We start from the raw sequence: 11,330 nt of genomic DNA, 5'->3' as shown, positions 1-11,330 counted from the left end.
CCCCAAACCCCCTCAAATGCTTTCTAATATTTTTCCCACAACTGGTGTTAAGCTGTAATTGCTCGCTGCATCTTTTTGCCCCTCTTGAATAATTGGTGTTAGATTTGCCACTTTATAGTCCTTGGGAATGTGACCTGTCATTATAAAGCTTCTAAAAAATCTCCGTTAACACTTCACAATTTTCTCTCCTTTATTTCCTCCTGCAGCAGTGGATGTGCCCTCGCTGGACCAGATACCTGATCTGCCTTTGGAGCATAAAAAACCTTTCAGCAATAATTTCTGCAGTCATTTACGCAGTAACACCTCTAACATGCCTGGGAATAGAGAGTCAGGTCTTTAACGGATGTAAACTGGCAGAGCTCCACTGATTTTAATGCTTACCTTGGTTTGCACCACTTGGAGGGTTCACTGAGAATTTTTGCACATTTACAAGCTCAGACAAGCTCATTTCTCATTATTTAAAAGGCTCAGCTTGAATACTGCATAGAAAATCAAACTCAAGTGATAAGAGCAGCTGTTACTAAATAAGAGATTTCCAGACTAAGTGGAGACTGTATTTCAGGACAGGCCTAATGGGAGGTCTATTGAATCCATCAATATCCTCAATTATCTCCTTGAACTGGACCCTCAGTTCGTAAGTTCAGTGCCTCATCTTCCAACGTGCCAAAACCCCACATTTCCAGCGGTGGATTTGTGGGCTGGGATGTGCAGAAGGTGGGATTTTGACAGCCAGAGCCAGGAGGATCCTCATTTGGATAAGTTATACACAGAGTTCCCTTTGGAGAGGAGGGATTTGAATACAGAAAATGTTCTGGAAGGCTGATATTTCCTACTGCAATCACAGACTTCTGTATCCTTTTCCTTTAGCAGGGTCTTGGAGAGTTTCAGCAGTGGCTGGTGCTGATTCCCATCTCCCAGATCCCTGGATCTCAGCTGGTATTTATGGTGCTCTAACACACACATAACGCTGTTGCTCTGGCTGCCAGGACCTTGGCACACTCACTCTCCAAGCCCCAGTGTCCAAGAACACTTAAATATAAAATATTTTAAGCACATTTCTCGACCAAGGATTGCCCAAACTCTTTACAAAATGGATGGAATTCCTCAGTGATCCTGGGCTTGTCCATTCCTCCTTCCCTGAACGTCGCAGCCCAGCCTCACCTCCCGATTTCCCAGCTCTGGGAAGGGAGAAAGCAGCTGGACCCAGCATTGTTGCTCCAGCTCCACAGTAGGTTGACCCCCTGGCCTTTTCCAGCAATCCCTAATTCCCGGCGTTACATGATTCCTAATGGCACTTTTTTGGCGCTGGACAGGGCAGAGGTCAAGGTCTGGAATGTCACCAGAGCCGCTACTTAGCGGGGACAGACAATTAGGGGATTGTCTGGGCGAGGGAGCTCCGGGCTGGCTGTGATAAGCTGCAGTCAGCCCTGGGAGGTGATAAGAACAAGCTGCCAAGCCACTGGGCTTCCCTTTCCAGCCTCCTCCTTCCTTTTCTGGGATCTCTGGAGTTCTCCCTGCCCTGTGCTGCTCCTTCCCTGCATCTGCTGCTCCCCAGGCCAGCTGTGGGCATCCAGCTGCACACAAAACCCTTCAGCCTCCCCAGCCAAAGGACTGGGGCTGAGCCCTTTGCAGACATTATTTACACTTATAATGACATTATTTATGCAAAGCACAGAACGCCTAATCCTAAACCAACACCCATTCCCTGACAGACACACACCCCACGACTGTGGGTTCAAGCACTTGCAGAAAGGAGCTGAAACTGCATTTCCAAAGCCCAGAAAAGCACATTAAACCACTGAGTTATTGCATTTTAAATAACAAAACTAACCCAAAATAACCAGGAGAACCACTATTCCTGAGCATCTCAGGCTATTTGTCACATCCAAATTATGTGTTTGAGATGATTTATTCCTGGTTGGAGGTAGGGAATAAATATCACCATGGTTTGTTTTACTGCAAACCTGATAATGATGATGACATTGCAGTTGTCTAACACCTCTAATTCCAACGATCTCCAAGTATTTTATTGTGGCAGTAGTTCACCAAAAAAATGTAATCACAGAATTAAAATCCCATTTACTCCAGCAGAATGTACTCAAGTGCTTTGCTGAACTGGGGGACTAAACTATTAAAATCTACATGCCCACAAGGCAGGAATTATCTATCCTGCTTCACAGAGGAGAGGAAAATGAGGCTTGCAGAGAAACTCCCTCAGACCTACACTCGGTGATTCAAGGTATGTCCAAGTCAAACACAGGGATGCACAAGGATCCAAAAACAACAGACTGGAGGCAGATCCTGCTTTAAAGAGTTCAATGTGCTCATCCCCGAGCCACAGAGACCAGACTTGAGTGGAGAAGAAACAAGACCATAGGGGAGGGATGAGTCCATGGGCACTGAGTAGGAATAGTCTGGAGAAATTACATTAATTGCTCCTTTCCCTCAGAACGGGCACCCAGTTCTTGCTTTAGACCTGGCAAAACAGCACTAACTCAACATCTGAGATCCAAATCTTGCCTCTGGGTTCACAGAAGGATTTATGGAAATCTGAGCCTTTTCAAGCTCTAGAGCTGGCAGGAAAAGCCTCGTGGATGTGTGTCTTACCCAGAGCTGCTTTTCAGGACCTTCTCAAGCAACGCACAATGTCCTGGGAATCCTTCCCCAGTTTCTGAGTGGGACTTTGGAAGAAATGTGTCTCCTGAGGATCCTCCTTGTGTTTTACACTGAACCCACCCACACGTGGAGGGAGGGACTTCTCAGCCCCCTGTGCTGTGTGGGTACAACCCATAAACCTCACAGTTCCCTCCCTCCCCATCCCTTCTCCCTGCCTTGCTTTAAAGAGCTCCCAATAACTTGGGACAGAGCAGCAAACTCCACACAAAGTGAACATTAAGCAAGGGCAAGTTCCCTCTTACATCAGCCAAAGTTAAGAGAGTATCCAGGACGTGCTTTATTTACATTCCTCAAATAAGGCACTTGGGGCTTTGGGGGTTTTGTGGGTTTGAGTTTGGTGGGGTTTTTTTTTGTTTCAAACCAACTTTTGTCAGATGAGTTTGTCTGAAAATTTCTTGTAAAGCCCTGAACAAGTTGTGCTGAGCAAATCCAGACCTGCATTTACTATTCTCAAGCTTCCAAGGCACCTTCCTCCACTATAAATGCACCGTCATGGAGCAGTGAGGGGAAAAAAAGGAGGGAAATGAGTCAGGGCTGGTCATATCCAAACTATTAAATGTAAAACTTCTGTTTGTGAGCCTCAGAGGCTTCTTAAAGTGTGGGGAACGTCATCAGTCCGACCATGCTGGGGGCTGTGGGTTGTTTAAAGCTCGGTGTACACAGTTTCTTTAAGGTTCAGACCCACTTAAGCCCTGCCTCACGTGAAGTGAGAGGTTCTATTAAAACTGGGAAAGAATGGCTCACTTGGAAAACATCTGTTCAAGTGTTCTTTGTTGTCTAGACCAGTGACAGATCCAGGGGATTCCAACCAGTATTAATGAGAGGGTGGCTAAGGACTGAGGGAATGGAGATGTGCAAGTTGATATCCACCAGCTACAGCTCTGTCTGGCCCACATTCTGGAAGAACTTCTTCACAAAAAGGGTTGTTAAACATTGGAAGAGCTGCCCAGAGAGGTTTGGAGTGCCCATCCCTGGAGGTGTCCAAGGAAGGCCTGGATGTGGCACGCAGAGCTCTGGGCTGGGGACAAGGTGGGGATGGGGCACAGATCGATGACCTTGGAGGGCTTTTCCAGCCTCAGGTTTTCCTTGATTCTCTGAATGACCCTGGGAGTCAAAAGACCAAGTCAGAGTCTGCCTTTCCTTTCCTAAATGCCTGATGCAACAGGAACCTACCCCATGATAATTTCCATTGCATTATGAACAGTAAAAGGTGAGTGTTTGTACAGCCTGGGCAGAATTTAGAGCTACACTGGGTACAAACCTTCAGCTTCTCTTGCTGCTGCTGTGCTGGGTGTTAAATCAGCTGCCACTGGTACAATTCTCCTGCAGCAAGAGGCCCTTCCTCCTCCCTTCATATAATTTGACCCCCGGGGCATCAGAGCTTTCTCCTCTGCAGCTCTTGCCCATCAGTGCATCTCCTTTGCATCTCTTTTCCCCTTCAACTCATTCACACTCTCTTCTAAACTCAGCTGGAAGCATCTCTTTTCCCCCTTGCCCATGACTCTTAATTTCTCTCTCCCTTGGCAGTTATTTAACTCATTAACTGAATTAATTTTAACCCTAAAGCACTTTGGGTGAATAGATTTTATGAAAGATCTGATGCGAAATGAAGTCTTGGGGGCCTTTTTTTGGCACTGGAGGTGCACAAAGGCGCCTCAGTGTGCCTGAGAAGCAGACCCTTATTTCCCAATTTCTACGTGCAGTTGAATCTCAGTGCGACTCCCAGATTCCATTTAATGACAAAGTGGCTCTTTGATTGATAAAAGTCCCAAGCCTCAGCTTCAGACTAAATAGCCAAGCATCCTGAACAGTGGAAAAATTATTCTTGGATCTGTATGAAATGAGGCTCTCCATCATTTTCCCCCACTTGCTCCTTAGAAAAATTCCTTTTCCTTTTAAAATGCTGTTTTATTAGGAAATATTAAGAGCAGAGGAGACTCCAACACGGTGGTTTTGCCTTTTGCTCTGAGAGGTGGCTGTTTGGCAGCGAAAAAAACCCAGAAAGTCAACAGAGAAATAACATGGAAGTTGCCCTACAGATTGTTTATTTTGCTTAGGTGCACTGGTGGCTTTGAAAAGCAGTTTAGTTTTTCTTTCAGGTCAATAACGCTTCTGTTCACCAAAATTGCACTGGAGACAAGAGTCTACCAACAGCAGGTATTGATTGGAGGCTGCCAGCACCCAAAAAGGGGCATTTTCAGCTGGCTGGGTATGAGTGGTTTCTGAGGCTACAATTTTCCACATAAACTCTGGGCTGAGGAGGAAGGGAGCCTGCAGGAGAGTGGTGGGAAGGAGAGGGAATTATGGCTGTTCAGCACAGTTTCCACAGCACTCCGCGTATTCCACGGACAGGAACCAAGCTCCTGACTGGCACCTTCATGGGATTCAGATCATCTAAACTCGGATATATCCACAAATTTGTACATTTCTAGATCATTGCCTGTGTTCTAAAATGATGGTTACTGCCCACCCCGCTCTTTGGAAGTGAGAAACTCATTACAGCCACGCCATCCTTTCCAGAAGCAGCCGATTTTCCCTGCAATTTTCACTGTTCAGGTCTAGCACAAATCTCAACTTTAAAGAGCATTTCTTCACCAATAAAACAATTAGAAAACAACAGAACTAAGAGTGGCCCATAAAATCACCTTCTGTTTCCCATCCCTGCCACCCACTCACTGAATCACCTCGAGCAAATCACTTCCCAAATCCTTTTTTATTCCCAGCCCTTCCCTGCTCAGACCAGCAGCTACCAGGGACAGGGGCACTGGATGTGAGAGGTGAACAGCTTTAATGTCGTGATGGCTCTGCAGCTGAATAATGTTCCCATAAAAATACAAATACACAAAGAGACTGGAATGTGCCCCAGCCCTGGAAGTGTCCCAGGCCAGGTTGGACGGGGCCTGGAGCAACCTGGGATAGTGGAAGGTTTCCCTACCTGTGGCAGGAGGTGGAATGAGATCTTTAAGGTCTCCTCCAACCCAAATCATTCCATGATTTATGATATAAATAATGGGGGAAAAAAGTCCTTGTTGGCTGCTATCCTGTTATCCTGAAAGGAAAATCAGCACCTATTTGAAGACCTGTCTGGCACGCAAAAGCCTCAGCCCATTTTTTATTATAACATATTTATTTCAATATGTTTGAAAGCTTCATCAGCTTCTGCAGCAGGACCAAACTTCGAGGAAAAGGGATAAAAGTAGCAGGAGCACACTGCTGATGGGCTTGGAAAAAGGGAAAATAAGGAGGAGCGGGGGGAGGAAAAGGAACCTGTCTGCAGCTGCTGCTATTTTCTCCCTCCCAGCCCCTCACACACTTTAATCACAGGCACTGAAGACCCTGCTCTGATCCTCTCAGCACAGGTGACCTCGCAGCTCTTTCCTCACCTGTAATTCCTGGATTTCAGCTCATTTCAGAGACTGCTGCGAAACAACCCCTGGCCAGAGCTCAGAGCCAAAGAGGAGCCCCTGCACCACGGACACATCCCTCTGTCCCTGAGACATGGAGTAAATTGACCTCAGACCCAGACCTGGAGCTGCTGGTGGTTTTCCCTGGAAGCTGAAAATAAGAAGCAGGGCTGAGGAGCTGAGCCAGAGTAATTTGGGCAGTTATTCTTTGCCTGAAAGGTGATCCTGAACATTTAAATTGTTTATGCCCTTCTCGTTAGTGGCATCATTCAATCAGGACGAGTCAGCCTCCGAGTGAAGGGATTGCAGCCACCCAGGGAATTCCTCACTCCAGCCAGGAAATGTGGGGTTTGTTAGTTCAAACAGCATCTGTAGGAAGCCAGTAAACAACAGCTGAGATGATGAAAGATCACATCAGCTCCTTGCTTTGAAGTAAAAGATATTAAAACCACGAGTGCAGGAGTTCTTATTCTAGCTTAGCCCCCCCTGCCCACTGATCCCCGAGAACCTGGCATGGCTCTGGCTGCTGCATAACAAGCTGGATAATAAAAATCCATAAAAATATCAACAGGGTACTTGGAAGTGACATGAAAAAGCGAGGGAGGTCTATTTCTGGTGATGCTGCCATTAAAGGCAATTTGTTACTCAATGCCTGGAATGAAATCAAACATCCAGGCCCAGAGTGACATTTCCAGTCTCAGAAATTTAGGATGTGTCATCACCTGGATGGGCACATTATGGATATTCAGAGGCAGAGCCATCAGCATCATTTGCACGCAGAGTCAGCATCAAGAACAAGGACAAGGGGTCAAATTTTATCAGACTCGTGAGGCACTGGGGCGTGAATTCTCCCATTTGCAAAGTCAGGTAGATTTTTGTTATTAATTATGAAGGTACAAAAACAAGTGTAGGAGCCTCTGCAGGGCTGCACGTCAGTGCCTCCAATGGACTCAATGACCCTGTGGGTCCCTTCCAGCTCAGCTTGTTCTGTGATTCCCTAAAGCTGCTGGAAAAGCCATGGACACAGCTACTCCTGGAAGTTCTTTCCAGCTCCCTGGACACCATCTGAGATCCAGAGCACACACCCCTTTCACTCCAACCACACCAAATCTCCTCACCCTGTCCCTACCCAACATCTGCTTTTCCCACCTCTCCTAAACCCCCTCAACCGTTGGTTCTGCTCTTCCCTTCTCCTTCCCTGCCACCAATCTCTCCACTTTGGTTTTTCCTCCGAGCTAATTAACCCCAGTGTGTTTCTACCCTTCTAAGAAATGGCATCTCCAGAATGCAGCTCTGGCCTGGGATGGTGGAGGCCCCTTTCCTCCAGGTCTCCAGTGGTGCTGTGGTGCAGTTGTTTCCCTCTCTCAGCCCTTCCTCTCTGAAACAAGGAGAACAATTTACATCTTCATTTGCAAAATGCTTTGAGAGCTCCACATGAAAAGAGCCAAACAGCAAGAATGAATAATAGATGAGAGCTACAGGACAAGAGACGGGTTTATTCCTGGTCCTAACATGCCAAGTGCAATATGTTTATCTATGTAAATATTTTTCCACAATAAATTATTGTTAGTAACAGATTTTTCACTTTTTTCTTTTCTTTTTTTTTTTTTCTTTTTTCTTTTTTTTTTTTTTTTTTGGAAGACTTGAGCTTTCAGAATTGCCTGGTCAGGGAGAACTCTGAAAAATACAGCCCTGATGATGTGGAGTCTCTACTGCACAGCCCCTTGTCCCCCAGAAAAGGACCCTAAATTGTGTATTTAATACATGTCCAGGCACCATTACACGGGTGGAATAAGCACATGAAGTCGGATTTGAACTACTCATGCCCATATGTCAGGAGGTGCCTGAAAGTTGATATACTCAGGGGTGTTTTGCCACCTGATTTGTTTGATTAGGTGCCTTTCAGCACATGAAAATACATTTATTTAGGATGCCATGCAGCTTACACAGAAAAACAAAGCGCGTTAGGGTTCGGCACGTCCAGATTCTGCAGAAAACAAACGTGTCGGGCCCTGACCCCACCATAAACCCCACAATAAACCCCACACCAGCAGCTCTGGCTCTTCAGTAGATCTGGGTTTATGTCTCTAGAATCTCAAATATAACTGCTGTCCCCAAATGAAGGAGGGATAAAGGATGTGGATAAAGGGTTGGACAGGGCTTGGAGCAACCTGGGACAGTGGGAGGTGTCCCATGGCAGGGGGTGGCACTGGATGGACTGTAAGGTCCATTCCAACCCAGACCATTCCATGATCCCATAATTCTGCAGAAAGCAGATGTTCCAGAGGCTCAAACAGCCATCAAGGAGCCCCATTCCTCCCATTTTTTTAGGGAATATTGTGATGACAGGCGGCAGGACCCCAGGATGAAGCCCCAGGGTGGACGGGAGCTGCAGCCAGCAGTCCCTGCTCCCCTTGCCCTGTGTCCCCTCCCTCCAAGGAGGCCCCAAACCACCCCCAGTGCCTGAGCATGGACAGGAGCCCAGCCTGGCACGGGGTATTAATTACTGGAGATGGATGCACCCCACAGCCCTCCCTCAGTTCCCACTCCAGGGTGGAAAATGAGGCATTTTTGCTGCTCCAGCCAGGGGCTGCAGCAAAAGGCTGAGCACCAACAGGGCCAGGCTTTGCTTGTTAGTGCAGAGCACACGCTCCAGGGGCTGGGTGCTGGCAAAACGGGGCTCAGCTTGGGGTAATCCTGACCCAAACACTGCTGGTGTTCTCCAAGATGCCTCTTTTTTCCAGCACCGGGTCTGATTCCATCAGCCTCGAAACGAAGGAAAACAAATCTGTTCAGGTTCCTTCTCTCTGATTGCAAGACTTAGCACCTCTGCAGAACGAGCAGGGAGAGCAACACACGCTCTGCAAATGAATTAATTAGACCTCGGGAAAGAACGTGTGGGCTTGGAGGAGGGTCTGAGCGAGCAGTTTGCAAAGCAATAATGGGTGAAAAAATTAAATTGCATTCCCCAGCGCCCTGAACAGGGCAGATCAGAACAGCCAGGGCAGGGAGAAGGGTGCTGGGTGATGCTCTGGTCACCAGGAATCTGTTCAAAGTGATTGTGGGCTCCCAGAACACGCTGGGCCTTCACTCACCCCCTTCCCCAATCCAAAGGTATCTGCCTGCATTATGGGGCTGCAAGTAATGCCATAAAAAGAAAATTCCAGTTTCATTTGACTCCTGTTGCTCTGTTCGCCAGGGCTGCCTGCTTTACAAGTCTACCAGAGCGAAATAAAAAGTAAGACTTCCTGCATGTCTGCTCCACTTCTCAGGTTATGAGGCAGAGAAAAAAAAAAATCATCAGTAATTGCTTCACATATAAATGTGAAAACAATTTTAGAACTCCCTGGCCCTGCATCAACATTCATGTGCCTTTCACCAGCTCTGAACTGGGTATTATCCTAACTTTAGAGCAATGATAAAGGAAATGGTTCTGCTCCACAGCTCTAGGTTAACCTGTTAACATCCAAGTATTTGCAGCATTACTCCTTTTCCCCTCGAGGTGTTGCTGGGGATGCTGAGGGCTCTGCAGTTTGCTTCATTTGGTGAGGGGTAACTGATGCCTTTTCCTGGTCTTAAAATCAAGAGTCAGCCACGGTTAGAAGGGGAAAAGGGATTTTACCTTGGGATTTATTGTAAGGATCCTTAGGTGCACGCGGCCAGGTCATGTGCATCGAGATGCAGCCCACTGAGAGTGCCCCCAAAGATCGGGTAGAACATTCTAGGTGTTCCTAATTAGCAGATCTATCAAAGATTCCCCAATGAGAGGCTCAAGTGAGCCCCCCTCCCCAAGGAACCTTCCCCTGGATGGTTCTATCTTGGTTTACAGAATGTGTTCTGGAGAGCACCTTGGGCTCTGGGGCACGCTGATCCCTGGCTACGAAGCTTCTCAAATGTTGAGTCTCTCAGCTTGACAAACAAGTCCAAGAATGCAGGCAAAAAGCACTGGGAATACAGAAGCTGTAAAAAGGTGTAACAGGGGTATAAAAGAAAAGGCAAAAAATCTTCATGGCATCATAACAACATAAAAACCTGGGACCATCTCCCTCGGCTGTGATCCACCCCAGAGCTGCGGAGAGGAGCAGGAGGAGGAATCCTACACGTGACTGACAGCAGCCACAAGAGTGGCACAACGTCAGCGTGTGGGGCTGCTGTGGTTTATATTGGTGCAGAAAGTGCAGAAAGAGGGAAATGCTCAGTTGTGTGTATTTCACTGAATCCATCATGGAAAGCCAAATTCTGTGTGGCTCAAATGCAGGGAAACTTGCCCCAAAACTGGATGGGTTTAAACCCCAACACAATTTTGTTATTTCAGAGCTGATCCACCCACACAGACCAGCCCCACGTTCTGCTGCATCCATCAGCAACAGAGCACATGCTCCACCAAGGAACAGAGAAAATCAATACTATGCAATTAAAAATATTTCTTCTAAGTAGCAGCAACCTGTCTTTTCCTTTGGCAAAGACAGCCAAAAGCTTGTACAGTACAAACACAACAGAAGTAAAGCGAGTGGACATTCTCCTTCAGCGTTCATAAGGAAACCCCAGGGAGCTGAGTGCCACTTGAGGGAGAACAAAGCACTTACCTCAGTGTAATGCAGTGCCAGAAACCATTAAAAATAAAAACCCAGCAGCATCCGCAGCCCAGACTCTGCAGCTCCCTGCCCTGCCTGCTGGGGATGGCCCTGCACCCCAGTTCCTGCTCTGGGAACTCCAGTTAAAGCACTCCAGTTCAGTTCAGGCTCCTGGAAAGAGGACCAAAATTCAGGAGTTGTATTAATCAATGTATTGGCCAGTGTAGGGCCAAAGGCAGGGTTGGATTCGGGCTGTGTGTGAAGTCCTGGTAGCCAGACCTGGTGTAATGTGGCCAGGCCTTGTGCAAACCCACTGCTGTTATTTGGGATCTGCAAAATTCCTCTCGTGGGCCCAGGAGCCTGTGGAATGATGTGCTGGATTTTAAGGCCAGCAGTGCCATCATTTAACTCCCTCTCCTGTGCAGCACAGGCTGGAGAATTCCACCAGCGCCCTGAGCTCACCAGCTCCTGCTGCTTTCCAAAAAGTCACTCAGTCAAACAGTGGAGAAGAGGAAAGGCTGAGATTCCATCACAGTCTTTGTCACGGGGGGCAAAGGCTAAGTTTAAATATGAGACAAATTAAACTTCAGCCAAAATAATTCTGTTTAAGAAAAGGAATTTTTTGTACTCTGCTCTCTATGCCCCTACAGCATTCCCAAAAAAATCCCCCTGAGCC

This window comes from Coloeus monedula, assembly GCF_965178545.1.
Source record: "Coloeus monedula genome assembly, chromosome: 28".
Classification (NCBI taxonomy): Eukaryota; Metazoa; Chordata; class Aves; order Passeriformes; family Corvidae; genus Coloeus; species Coloeus monedula.
Note: the sequence above shows the minus strand (reverse complement) of the source record.